The following is a 25,473-nucleotide window of genomic DNA, read 5'->3' as shown; positions in this document are numbered from 1 at the left end:
AAAGAGGATCTCATTGCGATACACAGAAAATGTCACAGACTTCATTTTGAGTGATGCATAGGGAAGTTTTGCTCACACTGACAGAAATGAGAAGAGAACACAAAACTAATGTGATCAAACACTTCCATAAGCTCCAGAAGTCCAGGGTTCTTGCTTATGGGATTGGATTGCAGCCTAATAGGTTCTCTTACTGTGGTGGATTTGAATTGCTACTAAGCGATGGAATATTTGCCCTGAAGCCAAGTGATTATAGTGATAGAGGGGTCTTAGGGGAGATGATCCTGGGACAATGATGGAGTAGATCAGAACACTTTCAGTTCTCCAGAGTTTCTGCACACACACACACACACACACACACACACACACACACACACACACACAAACACACTAGAGCATTACTCCAGAGCAGCAGAAATTTTGTCCTCCTAAGATAATACGAGAAGAATGAATGCAAGCAAGTCCCACTCTCCAGAGGTGGAGGTTTGACCTGAATGAAGTGCAGACACCACCCAGTAGACCCTGCAGAATCAACAAACAACAAATCCTGCAGGTAGATGGACTGAGAGGCAACCTCAGCCTTAGAAACTTTTGTCTTGAAGATGACATGAGGATCTAAGAAAACTGAAGGATTCTCCACTGTTGTGAAACACCAAATACAACTGTGCTGACAATATGCATCCCGCACTGTCGCTACCAGGTAAAGGAACTAGCATACACCCAATGCGTGCAGTGGTGAGGGGAAGGAAACCTGTTGACTGTGAGCACTTTCAGGAGAGCAGAATTCCTGGTTTCAATTTCAAGGCATAGAAGACAGTCGGAGGGGCCATAGGGAGCACAATCATTTTGAACAGTATAGCTGAGACTTGGTTTAGGAGTGGAGAGGAGAGTCCAAGTTGAGTCCCTGAGTTGGACCTCAGAAAATAACAGTAAGAAGACCCTGAAGATTGGAGCATTATTTCCTTTATGCAGGCCTACCACTGATTAAAATAATAACTGTTAAAAATCTAAAATACAACCAAAAATAAGTAAATAAAAATGAATAAGCAAAGGAGGAAAAATATGATTGTTTCTATGGGGATAGAGAAGATCTGGATTCATATTTAGTGGAAGATAATGGAACTTTAAAAGTCCCTTTTTTCAATGCAAAAATGTCAAATGGTCCCATACATTGAGAGAACTTTAAAAAAGACTAAAAATCAAAAAAAGGACCAAGGAAAAAACAGAAAAAATAAGAACAATCCAAAAAAAATTATGAAAAAATAGAAATAGAGAATCAAAATTTAAAGGAAGAAAATAATTCCTTCAAAACTAGAATTGGGCAAAGGGGAACTAATGACTTTCTAAGAAACCAAGAAATGAAAGAAAAAAAATAAAAGAGAAAGTGAAACATCTCACCAGAAAAACAATTGATCTGTGGGCAGCTCAGTGGCACAGTGGATAGAGCTCAGACCCTGAAGTCAGGAGGACCTGAGTTCAAATCTGACCTCAGACACTTAATAATAACCTAGCTGTGTGACCTTGGGCAAGTCACCTAGACCCATTTCTAGGCCAAAAAAGAGAGATAGAAAAACAATTTGGTGAAGAGATCAAAGAGAAATAATATAAGATTAGTCAATCTATCTGAAAATTGCAATTTAAGAAAAAGAATCTTGATACAATCATGGAAAATTGCCTTGAAGTTCTAGAACAAGAATACAAAGTAGAAATAGAGAAAAGCCCACTGATAACCATCTGAAAAAGATCCCAGAAGGGAGTCGAAGCTCCCAATTTAAGGAGAAAATATTGGAAGTAACAAGAAAAACAATTTAAATATCATGGAGCTACAATCAGGATTACGTAAGACCTAGCAGCTGCTATACTGAGGCACTATAGGTCTTGTCATACTATATTCCATAGATCAAAAGAGCTAGGGTTACAACCAAAGGTAACTTAGTTAACCAGTACTGAATTTTAAAAAGGCACATTTAACAAACTCAAATACTTTCAGATATTGATGATAAACCCCCCCAGAATTTAAGGGGAAAATTAGCACATAATATCCAGGAGAAATATAAGGTAAACACTAAAGACCAATTATAAGGGACTCAATAATATCAGATAATTTATTTTGTACATGTGAAAACATTAGCAGTACTTTTATCATTGTCATTATTTTGGGGATGGTTTGAAAGAAAGGTGTGGGCTGATCTGAGTATGATAGGGTGATTCTAAAAAAACTGAATTGTAGAGACAGATAAAAGAGATTAATTATCTCATACATATGAGGCATAAAAGGAAAAATTGATACAGAAGAAACCAGGGTGGGAAAGGAGGGTTGGTTCTGCAACCTTACTGTCATCAGGAATGCATTAAAGCGGGAACAACATATACATCTAGAAAGATAAAAGTCTTCTACATTCAGAAAGAAATGAAAGGAGGAGGGAATAGTGAGGAGAGGATAAGGTAGGGACTCAGAGTGGTGAGTAGGTTAAGGCACAGAAGAACAAGATATCAGAAAGAAGCAAATGAGAGGAGTGAGGAAGACTAGGGTAAGAAGGATGTGAAGGAAAACTAGGAAAAAGGAAAATATACAAGGAATTATAAATTAGAATATGAATAGGACAAATTTATCCATGAAACGGGATTGAATAACAGCTTAAAATTCTTAATTCAACAATAATTTGTTTCAGAAAATATTAAAAGGAGACATGACACAAAGATAAAAATCAAGTGCAGGAGTAAAATTTCATATGCAAAAAAGTAGGGTTAATAATCATGATCTCAAAATAAAAGTTAAGATAGATTTAATCAAAAGTGAAAAATAGAGAAACTACACTCTTTTTCTGCAATTCAATATTGCTTTTAGACAACTTTAAAATACCTAAACTGTTTAAAATACCTAAATGTATATCTGCAAAACAGGCATAGGAACAATACAAACAATACATAACAGACTTTTTAATATAAATCGGCTCCAATCTAAATAGCTGAAATAATATTTATTGTTTGTGGGTAAGGAAAAGCAATATGATTTTAAATGATAATTTTTACATAATTAATCTATTTATTCAATGTCATTCCAATTGAATTATTAAAAATTACTTTACTGAGAAAAATAATAACAGCTTATTTGGAAGAACAAAAGATCAGTAACTTCAAAAAAATCAGTGGAAAAGGTATCAATGAAGTAGATTCAGCAGTTAAACTATATTATGAGATGAGAGCATTGTTGAAGTATAAAAAATATAATTGAAATTATTTTTAATTAAAGTTTTCTTGTTGAAATAAAACCTTCGTAGCCAAGAATAGAAGGAATGCAGAAAATTGGTCAGAAAATTCCATTGACTATCTCTCAAAAGATTGTGATTGGGTTGTAATATTGCTGAGGTGCCAAGAAATGATGAGCTGATTGATATAGAAAAACATGGAAAGGCTTGGACTTATGAAGGAAGATGTTATCTACCTTTAGAGAAACAGATTCTAGGAGCAAATAAGTATAGCAAGACCTTACGTATATGTATATGAGTTTATTTGTTTATATATGTGTATGTATATAGATTTGTAACCTTCTTTAGTGTGGGAGGGAAAAGGAGTGCATAGCGGAAAACAAAAGAAAGCCAATAAGAAGCAAAGAAAAGCTGAGATTTTGAAAACAGTGTATAGTAGATTTGCTTGAAATGGAAATTTATTGCTTTCTATTGAGTCCTCTTTTATGTTCTGCTGTGTACATGGGAATGTTTTTCTCTTCTCATTTTGTATTTAAGTTTAAAATAATTATTTTTGTATTTCAATTCCAGTTGTGTGTGTGTGTGTGTGTGTGTGTGTGTGCAATATTAGTGCTAGGGATAAATGCATTGTTTATTATTGCACATTTTATTCTTGAGGATACCATAAAAGACAATGAAAACAGACAGGACAAACAAATTCCCAGGGTGACAAGTACATAGAACTTCAAATACAATTTCTGACAACCTATAGATGAATCAGAGCCACATGAGAATCAAAGTGCTTAAAGGCTGTGGGTGAATGATATTCTGTAACACAGATCAGAGACCCTAAGTGGGTATGAGGACATATTTAGTATGGTTTATGGAAAAAAGAATTAGGGCATCCTGGGAAAGCCTGGGGAAGATCCTAAACATCTCTCTAAAATTAAATAGATTCATCTACTAAAATTCTGAGTGACTCCCAATAACTTCCTATTTTTTGTACTTTAAACAATAAGATCTAATGATTTCCAATAAATGATAAAATTTTAATTATGATTATTTCTTAAGTTTTTTTAAAATGCTCTTTCTCTATATTCAAAGTCTTGTCAGCATGGCTGAAAAATATATCCATTTAAAATCCAGTGGATGATGTATGTGGCTGATCAAGCATGAAGAAATATTTGAAAGGAATTTCAGAATCATAAAAGGAGGTTAGAAGAAGAAAAGCATTTTGATTAAGATTCACACACCTGGTTCCAGCATAGAAATGATTTGATTAACACCCACAGAAAATCTTAGAAGGTGTTTCTTTAAACTGGTATAATAGTGACCCAATGAATGTATGCACACATGTCTCTGGAACCTTTTGGCAGAATTTCTCTTTTGGAAATGATAGCTGAACCAAATACTTTAGAGGAAAATGTAAAATAGAGTTTTACAAAGAAAATAACCATGAACAGTGGAACAAAGGACACGATAAGGAAGACATGATAAGGGAAAGGGCTAGGAACATCAAACTTAAAAGAATATCTCATATATATATAAGTATATATACATATATATATATATGGAGAGAGAGAGAGAGAGAGAGAGAGAGAGAGAGAGAGAGAGAGAGAGAGAGAGAGAGAGTTGTTAAACATTTTCCAGTACACTTCTGGTATTTAGGAAGGCTAAGATTCCTTTCCCTGCTTCTGATTTTCCTGGATGTCATTAAACTGAGACTTTACCACTTACCCAATGAGTTCTCTTTGAAACATTTTCACCACTTTCCAGACTTAAAGGTTGATATTTTGCCATTTTAAAGGTCAAAACAATTATATAAAAATAAGGAAATGGAACTACCTTTATAAAACTAAAACAGAATCATATTTTTGATTTTAAATAGATCATTTGTTTCTACTTCATTCTAATTTTTAAGTGACTCTACACTTAAGGATATGACCTCAACCATGGAACTATTAAATGTCATAAAACCATTCCAATACCATGAAACTATTAGACATAAAAGCTGGTGAAATTTCCTTTTCACAAAAGCATGACTAATAATTGCTTATACTCATGTAGCACTTTCTGGTGGCAAAATTCTTTATTCACACTTGCATCTCATCTGAATCTCACAATGTGAGATTATTAGTGTATGTCTTCTACCTTCAACAAACTCTAATTGATTGGAATGGATAGTGCCTCCATTTATAAAATGTGCCATCTTTTTACAGCCTCTAGCAAGGGGTTTTCAAGGATAACTGTGGCCAAAACAAAATGTCATTTTTCTGTGGTCATAATGTGTGTGTGTCTTTCTATATTTAGCTAGATTGGTCCACAGAGGAACTACACAATATAGCCAGTAAAGATGCATGTTTGACTGGGGGGGGGGGAGGGGGCAATTGGCAATGAACTTACTTGAATCACACTATTCTACTTTGTTTTATAGATATGAATGTTTCATAACACCAAATAGAGGCCACTAGATTTTGCAGTGCATAAAGTACTGAGTCTGCAGTCCCAGAGTCCTCAGCTTTCTATACTTATTAGCTATTTGACTCCAATTATATTATTTATTTTCTGTCTATCCTTAACTGTAAAAATGGGGATAATCAGTGACTTCTTCCCAGAACTTCTGAGAGAATCAAATAAATTATTTTAAAAGTACTTGGCTTAATAAATGTTTGTTCCCTCCTTCCCATGATAGCTACATATATGTTTCCTTGAGGGGAAGGATATTTTATTATCATGATCTTTTCCTCAGAAGTTCCCACAATATCTTGTACATTATGTGTAACTGACCTTTGAAAAGTTTCTAAGAAATGTAGATAATTATACTTGTATTACTGATCTTGCAGGGTGATTGTGAGGAAAATATTTTGTAACATGTAAAACACTATGTTTGAAATATTCCTTTATTGTTATTTTTATTATTAAAAAGATATTTAAATTATTAATTGAATTGGTTTGTTATATATCTGGCTGGTGAAAGAGGAAAAATTCAAATTCAGAACTTCTGATTTTTAATCTGGTGTTTTTTCCGTGATATTTTGAAATCTTCTTTTTGTCTTATAATGCAACCAATAAGAAAATGAGATTTAGTAACCCTTCTTTGAAATTTTTGTTAGTAATGCATTAATTTTGCATTTTGCACTAATTCAAGATGTAAAACTTTTAAATGGCAATTATTTTTTCTTTCCGTAATGTACAAATTTATAGAATAGTATATTCATTTTTCAAAAACAAATGAAAATTTTTATCTGTCAGGCAAAAAAACTAAACTGGCAGAGAGACATAGGTCTTTAAAAGATATAATGGAAAATAGATTGAGATATTATATATATATATATTATACTTATATATGTATATTATGTAATAATATATTTGTATATATTGACTATGTATATATATATATTCAAATCTTTTAAAATTTCTATTTAAAAACTACTTTGTTATAAAATATTCCACATAGAATTGACTGAAACTAAGACACAATCATTTGTTCAGTAAAGAGGATATTTAAAAATTACCTTATCATGCAACACATTGCTATCTATTGACAACCTTTCTCATTATTTAATTTTTTTAAGGAAGTAGAGTACAGGAATTAATAACCTAGTAAGAAATTGTCTCCCACACATTAGGGAAATGTCAGCACATTGTGCAGCATGGATTTTTCTCCACTTAGAACAGAGCAGAATGCAGATGTTACAATTTTGTGAATATAATATTTTTCAGTAAGAATTGCTATAGTTAGGGAAATGTGTTTTGACTTGAATTAAAGTAGCCTCCAATTGGTAATCTTTCAAATTATCAAGTGATCTAAATTTTCCTATTGTTTGACAAATGTCAAATTCTAACCAGGCAGGGCTGTTCAGATGCTACTTTGATAGAAAAGAAGATGATGATGATGATAATGATAATGATGATGATGATGATGATAATGATGATGATGATGATAGCATTTACACAGCACTTTAATGTTCATTAAGTGTTCTACAAATAAAATAATCTCATATGATTCTCATAACTTTGGAAGACAGGTGCTATTTTTATCCTCATTTTATAGTTGGAAAACTGAGGCAGATATAGGCCTGTGCCTTGAGTAACACAAACAGTATATCTGAGGTAATGCAACATCTAACTGCCTTTAGACATTCTGGGTAGAGCAAAAAGAAATAAGATGGTAGAGAAAAATTTGTTCATTTGAGTTTATTATTGTAACCTATTGCCTTTGTGAGATGATTGATACTTTCTCTTTCAGTGCAGATGTCAACTCTTCTCTACCTTGCCCTATTCTGTTCTTGACCATGAATTTCCAAATATCCTTCAAAGAGGTTTCACAGATTATATAGGATTATCATTGTTGATAATCCCAGGAAGAAATCACCAACTACAAAGGGGGCCATACAAAGAAAATCTGACAATAGTAAGCACGAAGCAAGTTGGCTTAATAGAGGTAAGATCTTTTGATCATAACTTTAGTGCTAGAAGAGAACTTCAAAAAAACATTCAATCCAATACCTTCATTTAACTGAAGAAAATGAGACAGAATTAATGTGGCTTGCCCAAGTAAACACTGGGAGAGACAGAATCATATCCTAGTTCCAACACTTCATCTCTCTTCCTTCCTTCTTTGCCTCTTACTGCTAGTTGTAATTTAGTTACCCATGAAAAAAGCTAACAATGGGATATAGCTTCTTCCTCCCTTATATATTTAAATGCTCATATGCATATATTCTAATCTTTTAAAAGATCTATTTATCTAAAAACAATGCTCTGAATTTTCTGTCCTCAAAGTGAGGCTATACATGTGGGGGAAAAAAAAACTAAATTGAGTCTTTTACCTTCTACCTGCCTCTTTTATGTCACCTTTAAAACCTATTAATAGTAAGACCAAAAATATAAAGAATATTCTGTAAGTGAATCAGTCACCTATCTCTCATTCTTTTGCCGTGGATATTTTATTCATTCTACTTCCAAGTTCCATGAGAGAAATTACACAGGAAGAGCAAAAGAGGAATAAAGGACTTGAGATAATGAATGAATGGGAAAATGATTTGAAGGCCTTGAGAAATGGGGAAAAGATTGGAGATGGAATTAAGGATTTTAGATTTGAAAATTCTTGAAAAGTTAAAGAAAGTGAGATAAAATGAAGAAAAAGATTTAGGGATAATTCAGTTGATAAATATTATAAGAGAAGTAACAAGAATTTGGATATGGCTATCAAGACATTAAAAGAATATTTAGGGAGTATTATGAATAAAATTTCTAGTGTTGAATATTCCCTAAGCAGATTGTCAACATTTCTCCAAGTTAGCAAGAAAGGCAAAAATGAGGATTTCTTTTCCTATAAGTAAGGAGAATAGGTGAATTTTACAATGAAATAAGCCTTCTGATGTGAGAAATGAACCAAAGACACATATAGTCTTTAAAGTCTGATATCCAGAGGCAGATAGGCTAGAAGAATCTCTCAGAAACCCCAGAATCAACAGAAACCCACAATCCAACAGGACTGGAATTCATCAGGAGCCACCTCAACAGTATAAGCTTAGCAGCTCTCAGACCAGGATATTCCAAAGTTCCAGTCAATCTACCCTGCCATGTCATAGAAAGTTATGAAGATAAATGCATTACTCCAAACCTCAAATATCTGAGGGACAATACCAATGGGTATTAATTAACCTATTTACTCAGTAAATTCTTAGTTCTTGGTATTCATTTTCATTTTGACTATACTTTCCTTTGAATTTCAGTTTCTGAGGGGTTTTTGGGGAACTCAAACGATTCTCAAAATACTTCCCCACATCAGTTGATACAACATTCCTAACAACAAATAAGAACTACAACTTTTGCTTATTTGTTTGGAATAATATTCATTTTTAAAACTATAGAATTAAAAATGGCAAAAGAAAACAATAAAACATATGTATATGGCACAAAATCCAATACTTAACTGACAGAGAACTAGCTAAAAGTGGGAAAACTAGTTCTATCTGGTCTAATCTGGTCAAAATCAGATGTTCAGAGTCAGTCTAATGTTAGAAGAAGTATACATGCATAGCCATTACTGTCACAAAAATGAAACTATATCAAAATTGTTTCTATCTCAACTAATTTCACTTGACTAGTTTTGTCCTCTAAGATAATAGTGTCAAGATCAAATAGATATATATCCCTACAGACCATATATTGCCAGAGAAGTCAAAAAATTAACATCATTTATATAATATTTATTTTCATTTATTTTCTTAAACATTTTTCAATACTAAATATTTCTAGCAAGTTTTCAAGTTTGACATCTCTATTCTAAGGGCACAATTCATGGAATGACAGATTCTTTAAGGTGAGAAATATCCATCAATAGGAAAAAGATAAATAGTGATACTCTCTGCTATACTATACTATTTGTCTATACGATTAACAATCGTAGAGAGACCTATTGTTTGTGGAGCATGTTTCTATGACAGGACAGAGAATCTTCCAAGACTTAAAAACAATACAATAAACTTTTTTTTGGTGAGACTTCCAGACAGAATTACCTAAGATTATGAATCTTGGGCAGAAAACTGAAGGACAAAGGGGCACAGATGGTATTTTGATCACTATTTCTGCTGAACAAATGCAAGGACTTTGGAAGCAAAATGCTTATTTGGGAAGCAGGAGAGTTAAAGCCTTGAATTTTGTATTTCCTAGGGTCTTACAAGCTAAATTAAGAGAAATTTAAACTGAAGAAAAGAGAAGAAAGGAGAAAAGTGTAAACTTTTTTCCTCTATTATAAAAAAAGAAAGTAGCTATAATGTTGAAGAATAGAAGCAGTAGATATTCAGAAGTTCATGGGATATAAACTTTAAAAATGGAACCCAGGAAACTGACCAAAAACCTCCTATAACATCAAGTATACATTTCACACACACACATACACATATATGTGTATGTATATATATATATATATATATATATGTATGTATGTATAATATATATAATGAAAAGGCATTAAGATAAAGTAGATTTGCTATTATAAAAGATAGAAGGCAAATCTAATTTCCTAAGTATCCCTGAGACTTAGTGGGATGGTACTTATAGTTTGACTATGGTTCTAAAAGAAAGCACTTTCTAAAAAAAGGAAAAGATAACACTGGATATTAAGATGACATACCAAATGTTACTATAAAGTAATAGGTAGAACTCTAGGCTCAGGTTACTTAGTTTCAGGGCTCTCTCTATGCAATCCTGCATTGGCAGAGTGAGTTTCCTCATCTTAGAATTCCCCATATCAATAAAATCACAGGTATAATCGTCATCCTTGCAATCAAGTGAAAAAAAAATTAGGAACTTGATTAAGGGAAATGTAAGAGGGAACATTTAGTTGAAAACTGACAAAAGCATAAAAGTCATAATTGGTTCTTTTGAGTATTCTACTACCCAATAGAAAGAGGAAATACATAAAGACTTCAAGAAATGGATGATCACCTCAAATAAATACATGTTATAGTAATGATTGGGGGATTTCAATTATCTGGACATCTGCTGGAACTTTTTCTCTCAGTCAAAAGCAGAGCAGCTAAGAACTTAGTGATAATTGGCCATAATAATATAATTATATCATTAAAATGGAGATATTAACAAGGGAGGATTATATTCTTAATGAGATTCTCAACAAAAAAAGAAAAATAGTTGCTCAAGATGAAATAATGAGCAGTAAATCGACCATTTTAGAATATATGATAGAAGAGAAAAAATCTAGAATTCTCTGACATGGAGCCTATATTTGAGGAGATCATATTTCAAAGAGTTCAGAGAAAAGATAGAAGGACCATATGATCTAAAATTTCACAGGGAGTCAGTTGAGAAAGCAGAGGAAACTCTCAACAGTGAAATTCTGAAGAATTAGAGAAAAACAATTATGATGGGAAAGGACAGGGGAAATTATCAGAGGATGAGACTTCCACAGGGAATGATTGGCAAACTTTGAATTTCAAAACATATGCAGAATATGAAAGTAAAGGCAGATAATGGATGATGAATGCCAAATTACTGTGTGGTTCTTTAAGAATAGTATCAAGAGGCCTGAAACTCACGATGAACTGTGTCTGTCTACAAGGGATAAAGACAAAGAAATAAGATTGTTTAGATTTGAGAAAATTATAGACATAGAGGATTGAAGAAAGAATAAGACATTCAAGAGAAAGCAAAGTTTTCAGCCTTTATTTGGTATATTCTCTGTCAAGCAGAATAAGTTTTGGACTGGACAGTTCCTGAGAAGAAATAACCAAAATGGCTAATACCCAAAGGAAGCAAGGAGATAGTCCATCTAACTTCTGTTATGGAATAAAGAAAAGTCTCTCTTTGGCAGTCATATTGCTCAAAGATTTGACTGGATAATTCAAAGGGCTTTAGTATAGGGATAACATATGCATAGTTCAATAGAGAAAAGTAGCTATCAAGATGGCTATAAGAGCACATGATTTTCTGAGTGCCCAAACTAGTATGACTTGTGATTGCTGAATCAAGGGAGAAGAGTAGACAGTTGCTTCAAAAAGTACACATACTGTGATTTCTTAGTTTGAGGTCAATGAAAATTTAATAAAAGTTAAGCTAGGTTTGCTCATATACTGCCTTGATTTGTTCAATCACCCTGGCCCAGATGAACTGTATCCTAAGTAACTGAAAATATAGGAAAATACCACTGTCAAAAATGTTTGAAGATTCCAGGGAAGAGAAAAATTCCATGAAGTATATTAGACTGGTGCAACTAACCTGATTTTTAAAATGCGGAAGAGTCTTCAAATGATTCATCTGATAGGTAAGTTAGCTTGAGGCTTATTCTTGAAAAAAATCTAGAAAGTATTTTATATTACATTAACAAATATCATGATAAAAACTGTTGGGAAAAATTGGAAGTTAATATGGAAGAAACTTAGATTAGACCAACACCTCACACCCTATACCAAGATGAGATCCAAATGGATACATAAAAAACAATATTATAAGCAAACTAGAAGATCAAGGAGTAGTTTGCCTGTTAGATCTATGGAAAGGGAAACAGTAAATCTAGCATTCTTTCCATTACACCACACTGTCTCCCTGTGACCTTCCTTGTCTCTTTTTATCCAGGGGAGTTGGGAACCAGATGTTATCTGCTTTCCCTTGACAAGAGAAAATATAACACTTTGCCTCAATCTTCAGTCTGCCCCTTCTTATGAAGTAGATATAAAAAAATAATTAAAATTCTCTCAAGAGTATGATGCCATCATTCTCTGTGAAACCATGTAATTGTTGGTTCTTTTATCAGGGAGCAGTCTTTCTCAGTCTAATCTTTCTCTCATTCTTTATCTTCTATCCTTGTCTCTTCTCACCTGGCATGGTGGGAATCTATATGCAGTTGAATCTATATGCAATCGATCTCTTTGTCAACCAAGACTAACTCAAAAAATTAAATAAAAATCACTTTCTGCTTTATATTGCTTGGAGTCATACAAATCTCAGTCTATCAGAGCAGTGCTGTTTCTATACATTTAATGACATGAGAACTCAGATTCTCAACAGCTACATAAAGGAGCTTCCCCACAAATACCCTAGGCAGCATGATGCTGGCATTAATTAGCCAGTCTGTGCAGTAGGACAGGAATTCAACACAGTTCACTAGACACATACTGACACTAACTACATACAGAATGCTATGTTAGGGTCTGGAAGAAATGCATACAAAGTGAAATAAGTAGCAGTGCATCTCTTCCTGTAATAACCAAGCATTATGGATAGACAGCTGGTCCTGGAATCTGGAAATCCTGGAATAAAATTCCACCTCTGACCCTTATTAGCTATAAAATCAAAATGCCTCTCTGGTCTTCAGTTTCTTCATCTGTAAATCATAATAATACCTGTAACACTTATTTGCCCGCAGATAGAGTACCCAACTGGGAGTCTTCTTCCTGAGTTCAAATATGACCTCAGACACTTATTAATTGTGTCATCTGATTTGCCAAAGTTTTCTCATCCATAAAATGAGCTGGAAAAGGAAATGGCCAATCACTCCAGTACTTATGCTAATGTTAAACATAATTTTCCTCAGGCTAAAATGAAATCACAAAGTTAGTTTTATGAATGAAGTTTAATTCTCTAGAATCTTACCAAAACTCACAGGGCGAATGGCATCCTTACAAATGCTAAAATTGACCCAACATTTTGGGAAATTTTTAGACAGTTTGAACAAAGAATAATAAAACTTTAGGCAGTCAATCAATGAGATTTCACATAGATGACATGCTTTTACAATACAATTCTCTCAAATCTTATAATATTTATTGAAAATTCCTATAAGTAATGTTTACAAACAACCATAGGATTTTCTCTCTTTTCATCCAGGATGTCTCTTATCTTAAAGTTTGTGGATCAGGTACTAACATTGAGATAACAAGATAGTATTGACACAGGTGTAGTCAACATTGTAGGAGACAGGCCTTACATAGAAGATTGCATTTTATAACCCTTAGTTGAAGGTTAAGAGCCTAACTTCTGATTAGGAATATATAGATCAAGAAATATGAATTCCATCTTAAAGAATATCATATTATACACTAATAAAAAATCCCAAATGAAGTACAAAGGGTTGGACACTACTGAAATGACTTAACAACAAAAGATAGTTGGTACTATAAGAGGATTAAAAGACCATTTAATTTCCTAAGATATAAAAGAGCAAGCCATTGAGGAGGATTGTAGAATAACAATAACTTTGCAGGAATGCCTTTCTGAATTCTCTTGGCCAATGTTCATGGTAAATACAGACAGTTAGAAAAGAGAAATCTTTTTATCTACTAATTTTCCCTAAAAAATGTATTATTTGATATTAATGAAGTCATTTTTAAAAATTTGCTTACTTCTGTGTGACCTTGTGCAAGTCACTAAACACCATTACCTTGAAAAATAAAAAAATTAAAATAAAAATAAAAAAATGTGCTTAATTTTCTAGGCTTTCTCATAGTTGTCCACTTGGTGCAAACTTTGTTAGAACCAAATTAACTGGCTTTTTGTCCATTGAATGCTTCCACATTATGTCATCATTTTAACCTTTGATTATGTGTTCTTGCCCTCAGAATACACTTCCTTTTCCCCCTTTATCTCCTGAATTCTTTTTTAAAATAAATTTTTATAGATAACTTTTATTTTTACATCACCAAAATTTTTCCCAGTATTCACTTCCTCTCCCACAACAAAAAAAAAAAATATTAAAGCAAAGAACAGGAAAAAATCAACATAACTAATCAATATATTTCAAAATATGAAAATATTTGCAATGTTTCATACTCATAGACCTCCCATTCATGCAAAGGAATGGAATGCAGTTACCTTTTCATATCTCTCCTTTGGAGCCAGACTTTGCCACATTTACTCCTGATTGTTTTATGCTTTCTCTTCATTTTTTTTTTGGTTCTTCTCCCTTCACTATTTATCAAGTCAAGTAAGTCTTTCCATGTTTCTCTGTATTCAGAACATTCATAATTTTAATATTCCATTATATTTATATACTACAGTATATTTAGCCATTCCTCAGTTGATAGGCATAAACCCACTTTTTAGTTCTTTATTCTTGCAAAAGGTGCTGCTATACATTTTGCTATATATAAGGACTTTCTTCTTAACAATGACCACCTTGGAGTATATGTCTAATAATGTAAGTAAAATGATATTGAATACATATTATGGTTCACATGTTTGTCATTTTACTTATATATTATGGCCCAGATGTGTGTCATTTTACTCTAAACCTAAACTTCAATCACAGGATTGACCTGTTACACCTGGTCCAAAACAGTGAGCCATAATTTCAGTAACAAATTAAGCCTTTTAGCAATAAAAAGTTTGTAGTTAAAAAAAACTTCACTGATTTTTTTTATCCTTTCTTTTATGTGCCTTTTTTCCTCCTTTGTGTACTACTTAAAAGGCTACTTTAGGTGCTATAAGAATACTGGCAACAGTATTGAAGGATGAGGGTTCCTATACCCAAAGGACTCTAAAACTGTGCAGATTATTTGATCCAGCAATGCCACTAGTAGATTTGTAACCCAAAGAGAATATTAAAAAGTGAAATAGATTCGATATAACAAAATACTTACAGCAGATCGTTTTTGTGGTGGGAAACAATTGTAAATTAAGGGGAGGCCTATCAGTTGGAGAATGACTGAACAAGTTGTGGAATATGAATGGAATGGAATATTATTGTTCTATAAGGAATAATGAGCAACTGGATTTCAGAAAAACTTGAAAAAACATATATGAACTGATGTTGAATAAAGGGAAAAGAACTAGGAGAACATTATACACAGCAACAGTAACATGGCGTGATGATCAACTCTGATACCTTAGTTCTTCTTGGTAATACAGTGATCAAAAATAATTCTAAAGACTTGTTTTGGAAAATTCCATTCACATCTAGAGAAGGAACTATGGAGTCTGAAGGCAGATCAAAGCATACTGTTTTATATGTATCTGTGTAACATTCTGTATCACACATATTGAATATTCACACCACCACTAGAATAAAAATTCTTTGGGGACAAAGAACTTTTCATTTTGAAAACTGTTTCCTTATGTATTGCCCATAATGACAATAATGTTTGTTAAATTCAGGGAATGACTAAAGTTTATTGTATTTCTGGAATCTTACCTACCTTTCTCCAAGATCCTTTCACTAAATCCTCACATACTGATCTCCTGAACTTCCTCTAAGTACCAACTAGAATCTCACCTACAAGAAGCCTTGCCTAAATTCCTCTTAATTACTGTTTTCCTTCTTTAAAAACTTTCCTCTTCATATTATATTATATTTAGTTTGCTTTGTATATATTTGTTTGGTTGTTGCCCCCCTTACATTATATTGTAACCTCCTTGAGGGCAGGGACCTAATTTTGTCTCTTTTTCTATGACCAATGCTTAGAATATAGTAGGTACTTAATAGGTGTTTTGAATTGAATAGTGAATTAAATTTTTCTGTGTGCTCCTTATTATTGCTTTTTAGAAAGAAGGAATGATTTTAACAAATTTGGTCTTGATTTAGCAGATCAAAAGCTGATTTGAACATTGTTGATTATCTTTGATGAAATACAGCTAATGTGCCCATTACTCAGGACACAGTATAGTAATCACATTTAACAGATGTTCAGTAAATGATGATTGATGATGACAATGATTCCCAAGGTAATAAAATCTATCTATAAGCAAAAGATGACAGGCCAGAAGTAACATATTACATACTCATTCTTTCTTTCATTCATATATAACACATATTTACCCTTTGACTCTGGTAATATCAGTCTCTTACTCAAAAACAAGTTGTGGAATATGAAAATAATGGAATACTATTGTTCTACAAGGAATAGTATGCATCTGCATTTCAGAAAACTATGAAAAACCTTACATGAACTTAGGTTGAATGAAGGGAACAGAACCAGTTGAACATTGTACACAGCAACAGTAACATTGTGTGATGATCAACTCTGATACCTTAGCAAAGTGCTTTCCATCTTTACCTCCAGTCTGTACTGCTCTTTCCTACAACACACTTGCAATTCTATCCCTTTCTATACTGGTTATATGCATTTGTTTGACATTTTTATCACACCCACAGAATGCATTTATTGTTTATATCATACATAGATCATACATGCAGCAGGAACATAATATAGGTTTACTGCATAAAAGAATTTGGTATGTATCCACCATAAATTATCTACACTAAAGACATTACACTAAAGATAGAAAACATCATAATGGAATTATATTTTACAGTTACAAAGGATATAGACATCACAGTAAGAATAAAAATAAGGTTTAGGATGATTAAAACAGAGAAGAGATAGAATAATAACCAAATAAGGCCACTATCCTAATTCAAGTCTTTTTATCCTATCTCCAATAGCCTCCTCATTGATATGCTGCTTCCAAATTTTCCTTATGCAATCCAACCTTTAAATAATGTCTCAAATGCTCTTCTTAATTGATTAAAATATACAAAACTCAGTCATTCCCCAATATATAAATGGACAAAGAATATGAACAAGAAATTCTCAAAGGAAGAAACTCAAGCTATAAACTATCATATAAAAATGCTCTAAATTACTAATAGAGGAAAAAGCAACTCAGAGGTTCCATTTCACAGTCAAAAGGTTGTCAAAGATGACAAAAGATAAAAATGGTGTGTCAGGGAGCTATGGGAAAATAGCCACATTAATGTACTGTTGGTGAAGGTACAAATTGGACTAACCATTCTGTAAAGCAATTTGGAACTATGCCCAAAATGTAATTAAATTTTCCATACTCTTTGACCTAGATTTACAATACCAGGCCTATACTCCAAAGAGATTTTTAAAAGAGGAAAAAGGCCTAGCCTTGTACCTCCAAAAAAAAATCAAAGAAAGAATAAAGAGGAAACATACAAAAACATTTATAGCAGTACTTTTCATACTAGCTAAAAACTGAAAATTAAAGTGATGCCCACCTTTTGGTGAATGACTCAACAAGTTATTTTATATAACTTAAATAGAATATCATTGCATCATAAGAAACAATGAAATGTATAATTTTAGATGAAGCTTGGAAGAATTCTAGGAATTGAGGCTGACTGAACTGTAAAGCAGAAAATTTTATACAATAATAAAATTTAAAAATAGCTTTGATAAACCTTGTAACCCTGATTGACATAATGATAAACCATGATTCTGGAATCACAAAGATGAAATATGCCTCCTATCTCCTGCCAGAATAATAGTACACTTAGATTTAAGAATGAGATGTACATTTTTAACAAGGTGAATGTATTTTACTGCCTTTGCATATATTGGTTATGAAGGAATTTTCCTCTATACTTTTTTGTTTAATTGTGTAGAAAGGGGGAGAGAAATACTAAAAACTGCTGAAAATGCTAAGAATTGTTAAAAAATTAAAATATATGGTGAGAAACAGAGGAAAAGTAATTGAAGTGATTTATTAAAAATATATAAAATGTTACATATTTTAGCAATATTTTTCTTAAGGTATAGGTTTAGACATGTAAGTCCCCAAGAAAAAAAATAAACTTCAGTTGCTCCTTATTACCTTGAGAATGAAACACAAATTTATTTACCTTGAATTTGAAACCTCTGCAATTTGAATCCAATATAGTTTTTTAATATTTATTTCATATTTCTCCTACTCATCCAATCTCTAGTCTTTCCCAATTGGAGCATAGGGTAAAATATTTAGGAACCTCATAGCTCATAACTGAATCTCACCATTTTATAAAAGAGAAACTAGGGTTCAAAAAGGCAACCTGCAAGTCATTTTCTAAATTCAATGTGCTAAATTGAATCTTTCATCCCTTTGCTATCAAGAATACACTCCCTTCTGACTTTTACCTCTGATTTCTTATCTTAATCCAAGTGTCAACTATCTGACCTCCCATAATCCCCTGTTTGTACTATTTATACTCCATGTCTCCTCAGATTAAATTTTATTTATTCATTTGGGTACATGTTGAATATCAATACCATCACCACTACCACTAGAATAAAAATTCTTTGGGGACAAAGAAGGTTTCATTTTGAATTCTGTGTAACTCATGCATTGCCCATAATGACACAAACATTTGCTGAATTCAGGGAATGATTAATGTTTAGCAACTGCATTTGCAGTGCATTTTACAGATATTTTAGCATTTTATCCTCAAATAACCCTTTGAGATAAGTGCTATCATTATTCCATATTACAGATGAGGAAATTGAGGCAGAGAGAGATGTTAAATGATTGGTTCCTGGTTACAAAATAAGTAAATATATCTCTCTGAAATTTTAATTCAATGAAGATTTTGGGATTAAAAATATTTTAGAATCATTGGTTTAGAATCAATTTCCATTGATTTTTCTCTCTATGCATTTTTTCTTGAGTTTTATCAACCTGATTTCATACTGTAAGTGCATTCTTTTAATGTCCTTCTTACCTTCTGAATACCTTATAGAGAGAGCCTTGACATAAGAATTGAGCTAACTAAGGTTCTACCGCTGAAGACCTTGGTGAATTATTTGATGAGACAACACTGGGCGGTAAACAGAGAGCTGAGCTCAGAATAAAGAAAAAAGATGGATTCAAGGCCCACTTCTGACATATGCTATCTAGATGAGGAAGCCCACTCTCTACTTGACAAAATTATAAAAAAGCAAATTAAATGCTATACAGCAAATATTTTAATTCCATAAAATTTTATGTAAGTTAAGAAGTGAGGTGATGTAGCAGAAATAGTCACTGGAATCTAGAGACCTAGATTCCAGTCCAGGCTATATGGAAAAGTTATTTACATTCTCAAATTCTTTGCTTTCTCATCTATAAAATGTTTGCAACAACAATAATAATATAAGATAGTATTTATATAGAGCTTTAAAGTTAATGAATATCTCATTTTATCTTCAGGCAACTCCATTTACAGATGAAAAAACTGAGGTAGGTAGCAGTTAAATGATTTGGCCAAGATAGGATCTAAGGCTGGTTTTGAACTCAGGTCTTCCTGACTCCAAGGTCTGCACTCTACCCATTAGAGCCACCTAGATTTGCTTAATTTACCTCACAGGTTTGTTGTGTGGAAAGTACTATATTAATGTAAATTATATTAACACTTTTTCATCAATCTCCCTTGAAGTATCAAAGAATCAAATATTGCTTTAAGGGCATTCCTTCCTGAAGTCTTCAAGAAGTTGATTCTACCCTTCCATCCCCAGTACTGCTCTTTCTTTGATTTTCTGTTGACTCTTATTTGTTTGTTTGTTTTTAGGTTTTTGCAAGGCAAACGGGGTTAAGTGGCTTGCCCAAGGCCACACAGCTAGGTAATTATTAAGTGTCTGAGACCTCATTTGAACCCAGGTACTCCTGACTCCAGGACTGGTGCTTTATCCACTACACCACCTAGCCGCCCCTTTTCTGTTGACTCTTATAAATTTCTTTGTGTGTGTGTGTGTGTACAATTTTAAAGCTATTCCTTTTTTCACAATTTCCCATTACTCATCAGTACCTGTTTGTGAAACCAGATGGTCTGGGGTGTTATCCAGATGCCATTCAGTATCCTTGGTAGGCTTCTCTTAGTAGATATGTGTGTTCCAGAAAGTGGATGTACATACTGCATTTCCAAGGATGACCCTGCATAGACACCAAATAGCAATAGGATTAACAGGCTCTTGTTTCTCCACCCCAGCTCCACCATTTTCCTTCCTTTATTTGCTCATCAAATATTCAGTGTGCTCCGACTAGGCATAAATCACTGTGCTGTATCTTAGGAGAAACACGAGGATAAATAAGACAGAGTTCTTGCCTTCAAGGAGCTTATGGCTTAGAAAAATTTTGAAGTGAAAAAAATTTTTTTTTAAAACTTTGAAGTGCTTAATTTTTAGGACTTAAGAACTAAATAATGATGAAATCTATAGACCTTAGTTTGGTCATCATATGGTATACTGCATATTGTATATTGTTCTTGTCCATCTTACTTCACATATTTTTCAGAATTCCTCATATTTGTTAGTTATTACTAAAAATACCAATCCATTATATTTCTTTGGCACAATTTACTCAGCCATCTAAAATCAAAGAACTCACTTGTTTCAACTGCTTTGCTATGACAAAAATAACTCTATCAATAGTTTGGTATATATTGATCATTTTTTATGATTTTCTTGGTGGGATATTTCTGTTGGGATCATTGGATTAAAGTATATCTTCAGTTCATTAACTCCTATTAAATAACTATAGGAATAAAAAATATACTAAGAAAACGAAATATAGTTCCACCTGCAGTATAGTAGAGTGTCCAAGTATCTGGAAATTTCAGAGAAAGAAGAGAGACCAGTTCCTACTGGAAGAATTAGGGAAGATTGGAGGACCTCAACTGAACATCGAAAAATGGGTAGGATTTCAATAAATAATTATGGACAGGTGGTTTTTCAGGCATTGAGAATTATGTGAATAAAGACCTAGAGACAGAAAATGTGGATAAGCATGAGATAGAGTTGTGTCTAGTTTGTATTCCCTTTCAAACTGTGATCCAAGGACCCCTAAAGGTCTTAAAAATTCATTTAGAGGGCCAATGAGATCAAAATTGATTTCTTAGCAATACTAAGAAATGATTTGTCTATTTAAATATCCCTCCTTTTTCCAACTATATATCCCATAATCATATATTTTCTTCATATATTTCAACTTAAACAATTTATCTCAACAGATTGAATGTAAAAGGAGGTTTGAAAATCCAAACACCAAACATTACAGTAACTTGTAAAAATATGTAAGATAATGTCACTTTTCTCATTTGGGTTTTTTTTTAAATGTAGTTACTTTTTCATTTAAAATATGCTATCATAATATTCAATACATTTGTTATTACTTTAATCAGTTAATGCATAATTATCCTTTAAATCATCCATTTTAATGTCTAATACAAACAATAGAAATAGATATAACCTATATAAACCTATATAAACAAAAATTCATAGATATGTAGATATGTTCAATAATTTCTAAGAGTATATATATATATATATATATATATATATATATACAGAGAGAGAGAGAGAGAGAGAGAGAGAGAGAGAGAGAGAGAGAGAGAGAGAGAGTCCTTGGAGCAGTTAGGTGGTATAGTGGATAGAGCACCAGCCCTGGAGTCAGGAGAACCTGAGTTCAAATATGAACTCAGACACTTACTAATTACCTAGCTGTGTGTCACTGGGCAAGTCATTTAACCCCAATGCCTTACAAAGAGAAAAAAATAACCCCCCCCAAAAAAGAGTATATATAGGATCCTAAGGCCAAAAAGTTTGAGCATAATAAGCATAGAACAAAAAAAGAAACAAAAAGGGGAAATGTATAGTGTAAGATGAGAGAAAATGTAGATTGAGTCAAGATCATGTTTATAACAAAACAGGTAAATAAACTTTATATTTTGGCTGTATTTCAACTAATGGATATGGCATGTTGATCATACTTAACTTATCCTAAGGATGGGTGATGGGGATACTTTAAGCTTCAGTTCACATTGAACATTGCTCATTAGTCAGATTATTAGATCAAAATTGACATTAGCCATTACACCTTCGTTTCTTTTGCTTTTCTTCTCTGTAGTCAATTTGCCTCAATCAAAAGACATTATTCCCTGAATTTTATACCATACGTAAAAGTTTTTCTAAAGGATTAACAAAGCAAATGACCAGGTAACCTGGCTAATTTCCATTAAAAGGCAAAGTCCTCATTTCAAAATGTTCAAAAATAGTGCCATTTTTAATTCCATCTGCTTCAATTTAGATTCCATCAGATCCGATTTATATCTTAATTTCCTGTTCTAAGCCACAGCATTTTCATTTTGATGGTGAGTTGATTAGTCTTCATTTACTTTGTATCCTCTGCTCCAAGTTATCTGATCTTAAAAAAATAAGTAATGAGAAGTCAGTTGTACTGATGTTGTTGCCTTATTTAACAGCTCTATCAATTCATATAATATCCCAGTAAGGACAATTCTTCTTGCACAAACCTTTTTTGGGTGTTTACTAAAATATTTCTTTCTCTAATAGGGTGGCCTTTTATTTTCCCTCAGTCTTGCAACCAGCCTACTTTTGTGTTTAAGTTATTAGAAACATTGAAACAGTATTCTTGACATTGCATCTGATTAGCAAATTTCAACAATGTATCAGGTTAAAGGATCTATACGGAGAAATAATACATGTTTTCTACACTCAAAAAGGATAGTCAAGCAGTCCATCTCTACTATAAACTGTGTTCCTTCATAAAATCATTTAGCCCCAAAATTTAGAGGTTTACAGCTATTCTAGAGACAAATCCAATAGTTTTCTATTTTCCAGATTAACTCAGAAAACATTCTTCTTATCAAATTCAATTAATAGACATCAATTATGTAACTCTGATGAGCAAAACACTGTGTTGGATACTAAGGATGAGGTAAAAACTAAACAGTCCTAGTCTACAAAGAGGTTATATTCTACTAAGGGAAATAAAACCTATATACAGATAAATATAAAACATATAAGAATGGGAGGGGAAAGACAATTACATATAACTAGAATGATTAGGAAGTACTACCTAGTTGTGCCTTGAAGAGATATTGCAGTTCTAGGAGATAAAGAAGTTTGGTGGATAGCTCATATAAATACATAAAAATGTGAGATGAAATTTTGTGTACAAGGAACAGCAAGTAAGGTATTTTGGCTGGAACTTAGTATACATACGGGAAGGAATTTAAAATAATTCTGCTAGGTATATATGGAACCAAACATGAAGTTCTCTAAAAGTTAAAATAATATAGACACACACACACACACACACACACACACACACACACACACACACACACATGTTTTTCCTAGAGGCAGTAAGTACCATTGGTAAGAGAGTGGTGTGCTCACATTTGTGCTTTACAAAGATAATTTTGTAGCTGTATGGAGTCAGTACTAAAGAGAAAAATAGACTAGGAGACAAATTAAGAAGTTATTTCAATACTTTGGATGGGGGTGAAGATTTCCAGGGCAAAGCCAAGATGATGGGCATAAACCTAGCATGCTCCCAGAGCTTTTCCCAGCATAGCTTTAAATGAAGGATATACACAGACAGATCCCACCCAAGTTACAGATCCCACCAAAAAAAAAAAAAAAAAAGAAAAACTTTGTACTCAAGTCAAGATATCATGGAGGATCTTCAGTAAAAGTTTGTCTCACTAGGTGTAAAGAGGAAGTATTGCCCAGCATAGGTAGGACAGCAGGAAAACCAGTGGGAGGCACTTTGCCACAATATAGCTCAGGTTCAACAAGTCAGTTAGGTAACAGGTCAGCAGGAAGGATCCCAACCCTAAACAAAGTCTGAGCTGGGGCAACATGCAGAACTGCATTGAGAGCAAACCACTGCATAGACAAAATCTAGCCCTAAAGGAGGTAACACCTCTGCATAAGCAATGCTGCATAGGCAACACCTTGAAAGTGATCAACCAGGGACCAGATCCTGGCCCCAGCACGGAAAATTTGGAGTTACAATCCCTGTATCCCAGGAGCAAAACTCAATTATCAGAATGAGCAAAAAAAAAGTACTAACCAAAGAAAGAGATGAAGAGATAAAATTGCCATCTCAGAAAGAGAAAGCAATGACAAATTGCTGACGTGTGAAGCTTCAATGGAGTTTACGAATTGTTCCAAATCCAAAACTCATGGAAGAGCTCAAAAAGGATTTTTTTAGAAAACAAAAGAAGACAGGAAGAAAAAATGATAAAACAAAATGAGAGTCATGCAGAAATATTTTTTTTTAAAAAGACTGAAGAAATCCTTTAAAAATAAAAATGATCAACTGGGAAAAAAAGAATATAACTCATCAAAAAGTAAAATTAACCAAGTGAAAAAAGAAACACAAAAGCTAACTAAAGAAAATGAAACCCTAAAAATCAGAGTTGGGCAAATGGAAACTAATGGCAATGATAAGACACCAAAATTTCATCAAACAAAGCCAAAAGGCTGAAAAATAGAAGAAAATATAAAATGCCTTTAAGGAAAAACAAACAACCTGGAAAATAGATCCACAAGAGATAATTTACAAATTACTGGCCTCAATAGAAAAAAAAGTTCCGGGAATATAACTTTCAGGGAATTATCATAAAAAAATTCCCTAATATCCTATAATAGGAAGACAAAATAGTCTTTGAAAAAAATCCATATACTTTGAGAAAGAGACTCCAGAATAAAAACTCCAAGGAATATTGCAGCTAAATTCCAGAATTCTCGGCTGAAGGAGAAAATACTGAAAGCAGGCAAAAAAGAGTTAATTTAAATAGAAATCAGAATCACACAGGACATATCAGCTTCAATGTTAAAGGGACTGGAATGTTAGAGGGTCTGGAATATTACAAACAAGAATTAACTACTCTGCAAAATTCAGCATATTTTTTAGGAGAAAATATGGATTTTAAATGAAATAGAGGACTTACAAAAATTTTTGATAAAAAGAATAGAACTGAAAGAAAATTTGATCTTCCAAATTCAAGACTCAAGAGATGAATAAAAAGGCAAATGGAAAGGGGAAAAATCACTAGTCAAGAAGATTAAATTAAATACAAGGAAAGATAATACTTACAATTCTTAAGAATTTTATTTATCTTAGAACAGTAAAAAGTAATATACTAAGAGAAAGAGTATGGGGATAGGATGACTTTGAAAGCATTGAGCCTTTGCCAGTATCTTAGCTAATGAGTATATATACTGAATATAGCTAGAAGGATTATACTTAGAGGATATTGGTA

The 25,473-nt window shown here is 32.8% G+C and overlaps 1 long non-coding RNA gene across 1 annotated transcript in view; it reads right to left on the bottom strand.

Annotated features, from left to right (window-relative positions):
- LOC141519934 (uncharacterized) overlaps nucleotides 1-25,473 on the bottom strand; it is a 91,961-nt gene that overhangs the window by 4,870 nt on the left and 61,618 nt on the right. Inside the window, exon 2 of the long non-coding RNA XR_012477479.1 lies at nucleotides 20,209-20,333. This is a non-coding gene — a long non-coding RNA (uncharacterized LOC141519934). The remainder of the gene's footprint in view (nucleotides 1-20,208; nucleotides 20,334-25,473) is intronic.

Source organism: Macrotis lagotis, chromosome 4, assembly GCF_037893015.1.
Source record: "Macrotis lagotis isolate mMagLag1 chromosome 4, bilby.v1.9.chrom.fasta, whole genome shotgun sequence".
In the NCBI taxonomy this organism is placed as follows: Eukaryota; Metazoa; Chordata; class Mammalia; order Peramelemorphia; family Peramelidae; genus Macrotis; species Macrotis lagotis.
The sequence above is the reverse complement of the archived record's forward strand: the minus strand, read 5'-3'. Positions and strand labels throughout refer to the sequence as shown.